The sequence below is a fragment of the Felis catus genome, chromosome D4 (assembly GCF_018350175.1).
Source record: "Felis catus isolate Fca126 chromosome D4, F.catus_Fca126_mat1.0, whole genome shotgun sequence".
NCBI lineage: Eukaryota > Metazoa > Chordata > Mammalia > Carnivora > Felidae > Felis > Felis catus.
The window spans coordinates 68,111,022-68,125,557 of NC_058380.1; the positions used below are offsets into that span (position 1 = coordinate 68,111,022).

At 44.0% G+C, this 14,536-nt stretch overlaps 1 long non-coding RNA gene across 5 annotated transcripts; it reads right to left on the reverse strand.

Annotated features, from left to right (window-relative positions):
- Positions 1–1,337: 1,337 nt before the first annotated feature.
- On the reverse strand, positions 1,338–13,874 carry LOC111557523. Of its 5 annotated transcripts, none has more exons than XR_006588567.1 (4): positions 9,789–13,874; positions 6,645–6,724; positions 4,329–4,428; positions 1,338–1,606 (listed from the first exon to the last, which is right to left on the reverse strand). It is a non-coding gene; the product is annotated as an uncharacterized LOC111557523 (long non-coding RNA). The 5 variants fall into 5 exon arrangements; XR_006588566.1 differs by lacking the exon at positions 9,789–13,874 and adding an exon at positions 7,082–7,372; XR_002737611.2 differs by lacking the exon at positions 6,645–6,724.
- Positions 13,875–14,536: the final 662 nt, after the last annotated feature.

Consider the following 14,536-nt stretch of genomic DNA (forward strand, 5'->3'; position numbering starts at 1 on the left):
GTGGAATGTACTCCTGGAGGTACTGGACCTTTGATGGAAAATATACCTAATACTGTAGTGCTCTTTGATATTATTCTTTTGACCTCACTAATGATATTGAGTATTAAATGTCACAAGAAAAATATTACACAATGGACCCTACCCTTCCAATTACAGAAATTTGAAGGTGTTCCTAGAGTTCCATGGAGATTTTAAAAAATGATTCTGGAATTATGAAACCATAAATGAATTTATTCAAAGCTATCAGGTCAAGAACCCAGCAGCAATAAGGTCTAGAGTCCTGGTCTCTGCATCATTAGAAAGGAACACGTTGGCCAGGTCTTCAGGCCCCTGGTGGATCACTTGAGCTTCGTGGGTCCAGGGTTCCCTTTGGGGATGATGAAAATGTTTTGGAACTAGATAGAGGTGCTGGCTGTACAATTGTAAATGCACTATGTGTCACTGAATTGCTTACCTTAAAATGGTTAATTTTATGTTGCATAAATTTCACCTCAGACACATGTTTAGAAAATCCTGTCAGCTGGTAGTGGTTGAACTTTCCTGCTCCAATGACTTCCTAGTTCCTTGGCAATGAATGCCCAACTATTACCATGTGTCCCAAGACTCTACAAATCTGGCCCTGCTTCTCTCATCTCTCTTTACCTTCATGGTTGCTTGCTCTACACTAGTCACACAGCCTTGTGGGCTCCTAAGCACAGTCAAGTTTGTTTTTATCTCAGGGTCTTGGCACTTGCTGTTCCCTCTTCCCATAAGGCCCTTCCCCTGGTTTTGTGCAGGAACCATCGTTTTCTTATAACTCAAGTCTCAGCTCAAAGCCACTTCCTTGGAGAAGTCTCCCCTGATGATCACATCTAAATTAGTCTCTCCTTAGGCACTATTGTAACACTTGGATTTGTTTCCTTTCGAGCACTTACGCCATATGAAATTATTTCCTAATTCATTTTTTACTTGTTTAATATGTTTCTCTCCACTAGAAGGTACATAACATGTGAAGAATTTTGTAGATTCTGTTCATTACTCTATCCCCACCTCCTGACACATGAAGGCATCACAGATTCTTTGTTGCATAAAGAATTGGAAGGAAGGAAGGAAGGAAGGAAGGAAGGAAGGAAGGAAGGAAAAAGGGAGGATGAGAAGGGGAAAAGAAGGGAGCGAAGGAGGGAGGGAAGGAAGAAGGGAAGGAGAGAGAGAAGGAGGGAGGGAAGGAGGAATGACCCAATGAAAAAAGGAAGACTGTTATGTCATATCTAGGCAGGGTTGGGCCAGAATTCTATAATAGATTAACAAAGTCAGCCAGGGGTGTAGAACAGTTTTGAAGAGACACAAAGGCCATGGTATGCAGATAAATGTTTACTAACAGAGTTGGGGCTGGGGGGTGGGAGGTGATGTCCCGACTTGTGGCATTTGTCAGCTTACATGGTTTAAACATTCCCGTGGCTGATTTCAAGCAATCAGTGAGTTGTGACCTGGCTCACAAAATTCCTGAAAACGTAATAATCAGCTCTCGTGAGCTGGTCCAAGCCAATTCCGGTGCACCACTGGAGGAAATGACGTGTGCTTGCTGTCCCTGAGATAGTTCCATACGTGCCTTTTACAGAGAGAGAACCTGAAGCCCAGAGAAGAGAAACAACTGGATCAAGATTACACGGCAAGTGCACAGCAGAGGCTTGTTCCCTGCTTCAAGGCTGTTTTTCTTTGTAAAGACCTCCAGGTGCTGTCAAAAGAAAGGTACCAAGAGACACAGCACAAGCTTCTGCCTTAAGAGGGTTTATTGAAAGAGCTGTGAGGCCGTGTGGCAAAAGCTTCTGGCAAGGACCCAAGCAGGTTGACAAACTCTTTGCTTGCCAGAAGTTTGGCTAGCCAGGAGGATTTTCAACACTTAACATTTCGCTCGGGGAGGCTCCTCAGGAAACTGTTGGCTTATTCCCCCCCCCCCCCCCCCCCGTGAACCCAAGTTGCTTCTTCAGGCTGATGGACCTTAGCAAAAGGACTAAGGAGCTGACTGGCTATAATTCAACTTTTATATCTCAAGGAGTAAAATTTAGGGACATTCGTAAAAATTGGTTTTCGTTATTCAAAACAGAATTCAACTCAAAATCCAAAAGAACACTTAGGACACACACACACACACACACACACGAAGAAAAAACAAAATTCCTTCCCCTGCAACTGCATTTCTTATCAAGGTCTATTGTAACACTGAGCATGGTGTTCATTTCCCAGGGATATCCGTGTAGTTGACTGTTGGGGCTCTTTAAGAGCAGAAAACTTTGTTTTTAATATTAAAGTTTATTTATTTATTTTGAGAGAGAGTGTGTGTGTGGCGGGGCGGCGGGGAGAGGGGCAGAGAGAGAGGGAGACAGAGGATCCAAAGCAGGCTCTGTGATGGCAGCAGACAGCCTGATGTGGGGCTGGAACCCATGAACCACGAGATCATGACCTGAGCCTAAGTCAAACACTTAACCAACTGAGTCACCCAGGCACCACAACTTTACTTTTTTTTTTTTAATATTAAAGTTTATTTATTTATTTTGAGGGGGGCAAGGGGCAGAGAGAGGGGAAGAGAGAGAATCCCAAGCAGGCTCTGCACTGACAGGGCTCGAACTCACGAACTGTAAGATCATGACCTGAGCTAAAATTAAGAGTCAGACGTTCAACCGACTAAACCACCCAGGTGCCTTAAGCAGAAAACCTTTCTTACTCATCTTTGTTTCTTTCCTAAGTTTGAACTCTCAGAATCTCCCAGACATCTCACACAGGGCCTGACTGATTTGCTGACCTGAGAAACATAGGATCCCACGACCAAGCAGAAGGAAACAGCAGGTAGGAGGCCTGCGTTCTAGCCCTAGCTCTCTGACTGGATGGTACGGACTTAAACCATTTCCTCTCTTAGAGCCTCAGTGTTCTCATATGCAAAATGAAGCCACTGGACCACAGAATGGCCAAGGTCTCTCTGGTCTCTCTTAAAATCTGAGTATAGGACAGTTTTCAGATTGCTAGGATGCAAAGTTGGTGAGCTATTTCAGAAGGTAGCCCTGTTCACCTTTGTAAAACTGAGCAAAGCAGCACTAATTGAATGCACATAGTCTGTAGAGCCAGGCGGCCTTGTACTTTTAATCCTGCTCCTCTCCACAACTAGCTGTGTAACATTGGGCAAATTACTGCGCATCTCTGAGCTTTGCATCCCTTGTTTGTAAAGAGAGACTCTTAACCTCTTAATGGGGTTGTTGTGAGGAGTAAATGAAAAAAGACAGATGAGGTTCCCAGCACCTAGTAGGCAGTCCACGAACAGTCATGTCTTTGCTGTTTTCCTTTTTTCCTCCGCGGTCAATTTAAATATATACAAAGGCAAAAGGAATAATATCACTCAAATATTTTGGAGTAACTACATCTAACATTTGGGTTGGATTTGCATAAGATAAAAGATCACTGAACCTCCCCCCACAATCCGGCATGCAAGCTTGCTACAGTGACAAACCACACTCTTCTCTTGGCTGCTGAAATCGATTTATCCATTAGCAAGTTTATTAGTGCTTCTTCTACCCAGTGAGGCTTGTCTGTAAAATGGAAAGGTTCATAGATTAATAGAAGGAGGGGAAGGAGGAGGAGAAGGGGGAGGAGAAGGAGAAACCAAGTGGAGAAATGGCTGTGCATGGCTGCATCTGGCCCCTTCCGCACAAGGGTTCACGTGTGGGGAAACATGCAGAGGAGGAAGGTCTAAGCCCATGACATTACTTGAGTGACTCTGGTCACTTGTGCCCTTCACTTCAAGGGCAGCAGTTAGAGATTTCATCTAGAATCCGTCTGTTTTCTGTTTTAAGGTTCTGTTTCATGTGACTTAAAAAATTATTATGCAGTTCACCCTTATGAATCACAGAGGGACACCTGGGTGGCTCAGTTAAGCGGCAGACTTTTGATTTCAGCTCAGGACATGATGTCACAGTTTGTAAGATCAAGCCCCACATCAGGCTCTGTGCTGATGGCACTCAGAGCCTGCTTGGGATTCTCTCTCTTCCTCTCTCTCTGCCCCTCCCCTACTCGTGCTCTATCTCTCAAAATAAATAAATATAAAAAAAACTTTAAAAAATGAATCATAGAAGAATAAGGAAAAAAACAAAACACGGTGTTTGCTTCTAATATTATATATGCTTATAATTTTTACTATGCATTTAGTAGCATTACATTTACATTGGTGGGATTAAACCAGACATCAGGTTTAATGACTTTCATCACTTAATCAGGAACAACCGTTTTTCTATCAGTAGAAACCAACATTACCATCCGTTTTTTGGTGGCTTATTATGTTGTATGGGTCTAGAAATACTTACTTAACCAATCCCCATTATAGGCCATTTTGGTGTTTTCACGGCTGTGCAAACTCACAGAAGCACTCCGAAAGAAGTTAGTCTGGTCCTGAAAAGACAGATCCTGAACAAGTGGAAGGAACAGATTACCATGGCAGGAAGCTTTGGAACTCTGCTGCCCCGTGCTTCCGGCACTCTTCCTAAGCACAGAGGGAGAGAAGGGCTAAGGCAGTCTCTGCAGCTGCCAAAAATTCTGCAAGAATTTTCTTCTTTTTAATGCCATAGATCAGGACTTGGCCAAATCCAGCCCTCCACCTGTTTTTGTAGGGCCTGGGAGCAAAGACTGGTTTTTACATTTTCTTACATGCTTGACAATATCCAAAGAATAACGGTTCGTGACACATGTGAATTATGGGATTCAAATTTCAGTGTCTATAAATAAAAATTCTTTTCACCTCACATAGTTACCAAAGTTTTATTGGGACACAGCCATGCTCATTCATTTATGTGTTGCCTATGGTGGTTTTGGGGCTATGATGGTAGAGCTGAGCATCAGCAACAAATATCTTCCTGCATATGGTGCCTAAATTACGCCTCTTATATAGTTTGCCAATGGCGGCCAGGGTCTATTTCCTACTCAACATTAAAACTTCTTGTGTTCTTCATTATGTCTAACAGTCATTAAAATCTGGGACTTTATAATATTATAATTTCTAGGCTTGGAGAGATGTTGGGCTCTAGACCAGCTCTGTTACTGATGAATTAATGCGACTCATTTTTTCTTCAGTTTCCCAGTCTGTAAAATAGGCAAGCTGAATTAGATCTCTAAGGCACTTCGTTAATTTATCCATTCCGCAGATATGTTCTTAGTGCCTACTACATGCCAGCCTCCAAGAAAACTCTGGAACTTCCTGATAATGTCTATGAGGTAGGACAATATTCTGTGCTTTCCACTGACATGCCAACTACAACTGATGAGAAAAGGAAATGTAAAGAAATCTACCAGGAAGAAATCCAGAAGGGTCCCGCACTGTAAATGTAGGCAAATGACTTCTCCTTGAAATTAAATTTAGAGTCTCAAGGAATTCCAAATGCAAGAATTTCTTGCAGGAGACTCTAAAGAGAAAAGGGTGTATCTTGCACCAGGACCTTCTCCTCTGTTAACCTTTCACCCACTCCAATCTGCCAGAGGACCTCTTCCTGGAAATAACAATTGTAAGATGTCGCAACTCAAAGGGACTGCTTCATTTGATGGAGAGGAATTATAGCCCAACTCTTTTTCATAAAAGTTTCAGATCTTTGTGACTTTCTGATTCAGTAATCACTAATTGAGCTCATGCTGTTGGGCACATCTGTGGCTTGGGGTGTGCTATGTCTGGGGAGGGGGGCGGAAGTCCTGATGTGACTTCAAAGCCTAAAGTTTCTAAAACTTTGGCTCTTTGTACCCAAATAGGGTTCCTCAGGGGACACCAGCTCAGGGACTTTCTAAGAGAGAAAGGCTGACCTTTTCTAGATTTCTCAGGCATTGTAAACCAAGGACACTTTGAAGCCATGAATGTATCTTTATAATTATTAATATAATAATAACAGCTAATATTTATTAAGTATATATGTTCTAAGCTCTGCATTAAGTATGCTATATGCATTTTTGCATTTAATCCTTATAATAACACCAAAGATAAGTATTATCAGTTTGTTTTCCATGAAGAAACCAAGGCTCAAGGAACCTAAGCAACTTGTTCAAAGTCACTCGGTTAGTTTGAGATACACCAGAACCAGGAGTCAATGTCTCCAACTCTCAAGTCCTTGTTCTTAATCCTAAACTATGTTACAGTTTTATTACCCTCTTTCCTTTGAATGCATACACACCCAATTCCTTCGAATTGCCTCTGCTTTCTGTAATTTGATTCAATTTACTCCAACTAATACTTAAGTTTCTACTCAAGGTCCAAATAAACAGCCCACCTCTGATTACTTTGAACAATTTTCTGCTAAGCCTTTTTATGTGTGTGTCTTGATTAACAGCTGGTTTATAGCAGTCACAAAGAAGATCTCATCTTAATTATGATCTAGCATCTCACATCCACTAGACTATGTTCCTTAACATCCGGGGTTCCCTTAGCTTATCGCTATTGGCAGAGCTTAGCCCATTGCTGGTGTACCAGACAAGAATATCATGGTAACAGTCACATCCTTGAGCCCCTCCTAATGGCTCCTGGACCTCCTACAGACCCTGCTGAGGGCTCAGCCTTAGGCAAGCATGTTTTATTATGTGATCCTCTCTTTTTTATTTATTTATGTTCTGTGGGGGTGCTTAAACAACAGAAATTTATTCCTCACAGTTCTGAAGGCTGGCCACTTCAATCCTGGTGAAAACCCTCTTCCTGGTTTTCTTGCTGTATCCTCACATGGCACCTTTACTGGAAAATTAGAATGGGGTGCAGGTGTGATAGGAAGGTGGGGAGGGAGGAGAGAGAGAGACTGAGAGGAATACATTGGAGATAAGGGTAAAACTTTAGAATGACAAGACCTAAATTGGATTGTTGATCCAAAAGATTGGATGGACAGAGGGAAACGGAGCGTGCCATCAAAATGCAGTTGAAAGACCTGCTTGTCTGTGAGTGAGAAGAATCGGAGAGGGCCAGCAGAAAGGGGCCTGGTGAACCCCCCAGGAGAGGAGGAAGGCCACTATTTACAAGGAAGAGGCGGGCACCGAACTGTTGGGCTCATTTACAGGGAACGGAGAAATGCATCAGAAGGAAGGGGGACAGACTCACAGCCCAGGTTGGCTACCTCCTGGATCTGCAGCAGGATCAGTCTGAGCCTCTGTTTCCCTCCTCTGTAAAGGAGCCTCTATTGTAATAGTTGCTTTGGGGGGTGGGGCATTGCTGTGACAATCGAGAGAGAGAAAGGGCTTGTATACTGTGTACACCGTTTCTTGCCTTTTATTTATTTATTTTGAGGGAGCATTCATGAGACAAATGCTGACTCAGGTGAGGAACACCCATCGCCTTTCTTTAATTTTTTTAATGTTTATTTATTTTTGAGAAAGAGAGACAGAGTGTGAATGGGGGAGGGGCAGAGAGAGAGAGAGAGAGAGAGAGGGAGACACAGAATACGAAGCAGGCTCCAGGCTCTGAGCTGTCAGCAGAGTCCAGTGCGGGGTTTGAACTCACAAGCGGTGAGATCACAACCTGATCGTAAGTTGGATGCTCAACCGACGGAGCCACCCAGGCGCCCCCGCCCATTTCCTTTCTTAATGGGATTGTGGAAAAGGATGCTTTGCCTTTCATCCAACTGCATGTGACTCCGACGAATGCTTCCATTCCCAAGCATTTGGTTTGGTTTCTACTAGTAGATGGTGTCTATCATCTGCATCGTAACAACAGTGATGTCTATGGCCTTGGACTGTCGTTCTTCCATGGACTCCAGAAAAATGTGCAGGTTGGTGCTTTTGAAATACCTTCACTCAGACTTAGAAACAGTTGACACTTCCTATATACTTGATGATAGTATTAAACTAGAAACGTGGAATTGAAACCATAAGAAAGAGGTAGGCTATCTTGCAGTTTGTATAGTTATTGTATAGTTATTGTATAGGCTTCAGATTTGACTCTGAGTTTCCTGACAGCCAAGGCAAAAAGGTAAATATGTTAGATTACTTAATTCTTATTGTCCGGGGAAGGCATACCAATTTTTAAGACAAATTCTAAAACAAATTTATTTAGTGAATACTGTGATACCATTGAAAATAGTTTTACAGCAAATGCAAAGATATTTTGAAGATGGCTGCTTCTCGAATCTGTCCTCAATAAACACCAAGGGAAAGATATTCAATCATAATTCCAAACTTTTTGATCATTAGGAAGCTAATATCATTATCAAGGATATGGCCCAGTAACTTTTGGTGGTCCAGTTGTATACAAAGACAGAACTCAGAACATGTTCCAGAACCAATAGAGTATAGTCCCCTCATTAGTATATCCAACCCTGGATGCACATTAGGAACAGGTTATGAATCAGAATGCTGAGGGTAGGGCCTGGAAATAGCATTTTCTCTGAAGTTTCTCCTAGTAATGCCAATGTGAAGCCACATTTAAGAACCTCTGATAAACTGGGCTGCTTGGGTGGCTCAGTTGGTTAAGCGTCCGACTTCATCTCAGGTCATGATCTCACAGTTCATGAGTTCGAGCCCCGCGTTGAGCTCTGTGACAACAGCTCAGAGCCTGGAGCCCGCTTCAGATTCTGTGTCTCCCTCTATCTCTGCCCCTCTTGTGCTCTGTCTCTGTCTCTCAAAAATAAATAAACATTAAAAAAATTGTTTTAAGAACCTCTGATAAACTATGTTAGCAAAGGAATTAAGCAAAATAAAACTAGAGGTCAGATCTTTCCAAAAGGACCACCAAGCATTCACTGTTAGTAGCTAACCTTTTAAAAAATGTAAACAAACCCTGGGTTGTCCAGATAATTTGAAAATGCCCCCATCTGCATTTGATGGGTCCTGGTGCCCCCTCTTTCCATGGTTTTTCAAACATGAGAGGTTTGGGCAGTAATGCACTTAGAATATTGGCAATGGAGAGCGTCATGCTCGTTCATCTTCAAGTACTTCATTCATGCTGCTACCCTGACACTTCCCCTTTCCCAGCTCACTCCATGCCACTTCACCCATTCCCATCTCGCCCCTTGCTAACTCCTACTCATTCTTGTGACCTCCAGTTAAATGTCATTCCATACAGGAAGCCTTCCCTGGACACATACCTGGGCAAGGCCTGCCTACCTTTGGCTCCTTCCTGACCCTCCCAAGGACTTGTAACTGTTTCTTCTCTACTCTACTGCGAGCTGTCCCAGGGCAGACCCTGTTCGGTCTTTTTCACCCTGTATCCCTGGTGTCCAGCATAAAGCCTACTGTATCATAGATGTCTAATAAATATTTGTGGAATGGATGAATGAATACATGGTCTGCCATATTGTATACATGCAGAAACTGAGGACCAGGGAGGCACTTACTCAAAGTTCAACTGAACATCAGAGCCAGGACAGAGCCAGGACTAGAAATAATGAAGATCAAAATGCACTGACCCTTTGCTAAGTTCCTGGCACTGTGCTAAGCGCTGTTCATCCATTATCTAGGTCAATCCTCATCAGATGACTATGAGGTAGTTCCTAAAACCAGGTACCGTCCTGAATTCTCTCCCACTGCCTCTCATCCAATCCCTTGTCAAATTCCGCCAGCCCTACAAAATACATTTGAATCTGACGTCTCTCTTTACCTCCACCGTAGACGAAGGCACTGTAATTGATTGCCCAAACTACTGCAATGAACAGCCACAGACTGATCTCCAGGCTTCTACTCTTGGCCCTCCAACGCTATTCTGCAACAGCAGGCAGAGAGATACTGCCATTTCCATTTCCAAGGCCAGGCCCATCTCCTGCTTAAAACTCTCTGGCTTTCCATCACACAGAAATGAGACAGAAGTTTCTTACCAGGGCCTGTGAGACCCAAGAAGATCTGGCCCCTACTGGCTTTCTTTCTCATCTACCACTTTCCTCTAAACTTGCTTCTCTCACCATACTGGGCTCCAACAGCCTGACTCCACCCAAATGTGTCTACTTCTGGGCCTGTGCCCAGGCCGTGCCTTCTGCCTGCAACATTCCTTCTATTTTCTCACTGCCCAGCTTCGGATCTTGGCATGGATGGTTCATTCTTGTCATTGTGACCTCATTCAAATGTCACCTGTTCAGAGAAGTCATCCCTAACCCACCCCAATCTAAAGTAGCCCCTAAGTCATCACATTGTGCTGTTATTTCTCTTTATAGTGCTCATCACTATATAACATTCTTCTTGTCTAATTTTTTATAAGCCATCTGCCCCCTTCACTGTTGTATTGGCCCCGAGTTATTATCAGCCTCCAAGACCTCATCTATCTCATTCACCATTGTACCCCCATACCTAGAACTGCACTTGCTCGTTGCTTATTACAAACTTTCCGAATTAATGAATCAGAAATACCCATTTTTCAGATGAGAAAACTGTAGCTCGGAGAAGTGCAGCTTCTCCCCAGAAACTTCACTCAACCTTAAAATCTAGAGTCCCTAGCTTGAAGTCCAGTGTCCAGTTCTCTCCATCATTCCAGATTCCTAAAAGGTTAAGGCCTGTGAGGTTTTTCCCTCTAAGGTGGCTGAGATTCTCAGATGAGGGCTTTGAGAAACCATCCTCCTCCCCATGGACTTTGAGAAGCATGGCACCAGGGCTCCAGCAACCAATCGCTGCTGCCCAACCCATATGTGAAGACATTTTGGTGGGCCTCACTGTGCCATTCAGGGAAACAGTCCTCATATAACTCCATTCCTGGGCCTCACATGGTAAGAATATCTCCATTCGCCCTGCCATAGAGTCACTGGGGAGATGGTGATGTGTATAAATAAGACATGACCATACCTGAGGTGGCTCTCCCTCTAGAACCCTCAGGGTATGAGAGGCCCAGAGGTCACCAAAACGGAGAGGTGAGGTAGAGTGGTGAGTGAGGGCTCTCCCAGGGATGAACTCTGAGTTCCAGAGTCCAGGCTCCATTCCTGCTGTCCTGGGATTCTGTGTGGTCACAGCAGGAGGCAGAGAGAATGCAGGTTCCACCAAACACTGGGTTTATTAGCCCAAAAAAGACATTTCGCTAAACCTCAGCTTACTGGTTTGCAAACTATTGATAGCAATCCCCACTGCACAGCCCCAGATGGTGGTTCTCATTCTATTCACTCAGGTGATAAACCTGGTAGGAAGAGGCAAGTGGGAGGTTACTGCTGAGGATATATTTGAAGGGGAAGAGAAGATGAGGTGGAAGGAATTTGAATAACAATATTCATTTCCTTGCACTGCACTGTTTCTTTACAAGGCACTTTCATGTCTATGTCTGTGCGACTCCTCACAGCCCCCCAATATGCACATTACTATTATCATAATTACCTCTAACTCACAAAGACAACATCCACCAAAGAGAAGATACTGAGTCTGATGTATATAGAATCACGTAGCAGGGGGGTAACCATCAAAAGCAGATATCTGTAGTCAGAAGATATGTATTTGAAGTTGCCTTCTACCATTTCAATCCCTGTTAAAGTCTTTGAATATCACCTTCTTCTGTAAAATGGGGACAACGGTTTCTCCCAGAGCTGTGATCTTGCAGGTGAAATGCTTTAAGATGAATGCCACAGCTCTAAAATTAATGTGGTAACTTGTCCCATTGGGGGATGCTACTGGCTTCCCATTTCACCTCTTCATGAAGGAGCACTGATTCTTTTGGAAAGTAGTACTACCTGGCTGCCTTCCAGAATCTGGGAGAAGCTTCTAGCATAATCTGGCATAGGCCATTAGTCTTGGAGCAATGGACTAGTCTTGGCCATTAGTCTTGGCATAACTGCAGCCTAGAGAAGACATGAATGTGAGATGTCAGAAGCCTCCTAGCCACACACAGGGGGCCCTGAGTCCCTGCTGGGTCATCACCCATGGGTCAGCCTTGTCCAATCTTGGAGAGGTCTGGGAAGACCCAGGGCCACAGTCCTGAAAGCATTCAGAGAAGGATAGCTCTGCCACAAAGCCAAAGGGCTGAGGCCTATGCTGTTGGAGAGACATGGGTTGCCCCTGTGAGCTGACTCTGCTCATTCTCAGGCAGAAGAGGCCAGAATCCCTTCTTGTCCACACCTTTCCTATCTGCCCCTGAGGCCGAAGGTGCTATCTACTAGCCCCACAGCAACTGCTCTGTGCACAACCTCAGGCCCAGCACACAGTTGCCCCTGACCTCCTCATGCTGGCAACCACTTTTTGTGCTGTTTAACAGCAGTGAGAGGAGCTGTGGCCTGCCCTGGGGAGTGTCTGACGCGAGAGCAGGCACTGAATTGATTTTCAAGATTAACTGTCATCCCCAGCTGGGAAGCAGCACTCACAGGAACTGAGCAATCTTCCTGGGTTTTCTCCTGCTTCAGAAATCACTTTCTCTGCCAGGTGTCTCAGAAGGCAATGGATTGATGGGTCCTAGGAGGTCTTTTCTGGTCACTAAAAGATAAAGGCCTCCAACGTGCGAGTGGGAGGAGGCACCGAGAGAAACTCCAGTAAGAAGGGCACAGCCTGTGCGCGTGAGTTTCATCTTCTTTGCTGCGTGGTCCTAGGCAAATTGCTTAACCTCTCTGAAATTTCAGACCCTCACCCAAAAAACAAACTATTCACACTTACCTTATCGTGTGCTTCTGAAAATTAGAGAAAATTGAAATACACAAAAGTGCCTGGCCCAAAGAGACTCAATGAAATGAATGGTGGCCATAATAGAATTCCTACCTCACCCAGAGCTGTTCCCCCAAACTGGGCTGAAATTTTCAAGAGGAACTACACCAAATAAAAGGGATGTTAAAAAGGAAATGAACAAATAAATATTTTACTTGAATTAGAAAACCATGAAATTTTCATAGTCCAACTTCCCGATGGTTTCAGACCTTGGTAGCTGAGATCACCTTCCCCACGAAGTTCACCTGCCCATCTCATCTCTAGGTAGTCCACAGGTCATTCCGGTCTCCAAAAAAGTTTTGAGCTTTAGCTTATCCTGTTTCTTGGACCAGTGCCGAAGCTCTACCTTGTTCATTTCAACCCATTTCCCTTTGAGTCTCCAGGCCCCAGGGACGCTCCCTCTGGCATAAGATCCCTGGTTCCCATGTTACTTGCAGGACTCTGAGGTCCAACTGCTGAGATCCAGTGAGGATCTGGGCTATTAGCCATGCCTGCCCGGGATGTCACAATGTGCTCACTCCTGCGAAAAACAGCTTCCCTGACACCATTCCTAACCTAGCACTCAGTGCATCTCACCTAAATCAAGATCACACTGTATGCCTGTTAAAGATGCAAAGTCCTAGGCAGCACCTGTGCCTACCCACGGAGAATTTCTAAGGGTGAGGCTAGGAATATGCCCATGCAAAAAGCCCCCAACTCATTATTATGCCCATGAACATTTGAGAACCACTCAGGTGCAGGAACAGGAAGGACTTTTAAAATGTTACAGTCCTCTCCACTTTTATCTGAGAGGAAGAGGGTGTAAACATCTGAGTAAGGCAATCCACCAGGCAGAAGCATCTGCTATCTGTGAAGCGCTCCACATGTTTAAGGAATTGTGATGAGGATTCTGAGGGCAAAAGACTGGTTCCATATTCAGTAGATCTATGTATCATTTCACGTAGCACAGGACTGGCCAGCAGAAGGCTTGCACTGAATGTTGAGTTTATGTCAACCTCCCTATGATGGGAAAAGGGCATAGAAGCACTTGATTTTTATTTGAATGTTGCCAAAATGAATTCAATTTTATAATATTACAGATCGCTTGATATCCACAGAGAAAGGATTTGTGTACACACACACACACAGGCACATACACATATACACATTTGGCTAACAGCAACAAAGACACATTCTTTCCAATTTATGGTGAAAAGAAAGAAATTAAAGTAATATTGAGGGCCTACTACATGCCTGGAATTTTTTCCTCATACAGGGGCGCCTGGGTGGCTCAGTTGGTTGAGCGTCCCACTTCGGCTCAAGTCATGATCTCCCGGTCCGTGAGTTCGAGCCTTGTGTCGGGCTCTGTGCTGACAGCTCAGAGCCTGGAGCCTGTTTCAGATTCTGTGTCTCCCTCTCTCTCTGACCCTCCCCTGTTCATGCTCTGTCTCTCTCTGTCTCAAAAATAAATAAACGTTAAAAAAAATTCTAAATTATCTCATACAATCCTCTCAATTCCCTTAGGTAGGTATTATTAGTTCTATCCTCAGATAAAAATTGTGGCACAGAGTTGAATAATTTTCCCTATTTCCTTTTACTATGAAGTGGCATGGCCCATCTTCAAACTGGAGCCTGGCTAACTTGAAACCTGTACACTTGGCCTTTATTCTTTGCTTCATTCTTAATTTATAGTTGTGTGCCTCTTTATTTTAACAAAATATGCCTAAGGAGATCAGGGTCTATGAGGGAGTGTGAAAGAAATGGACGAATATCTGTATTAGGAGGTTGACGTGGATTTGAAGAGAGATATGGTGTCTTAGGGGTTCAGAGGAGGTGTCATTTGCATCTCATTGTGGAGATTTGGGATTCACCTGCAAGGACAGGAAAGATTGCTCTAGGGGAGAGAGAGAGAAAGGGCATATTAGCTGGCAGGAACAGCATGAGTAATTGTGTGGAGGTGCAAATAGCAAAGACTCTAGATTGA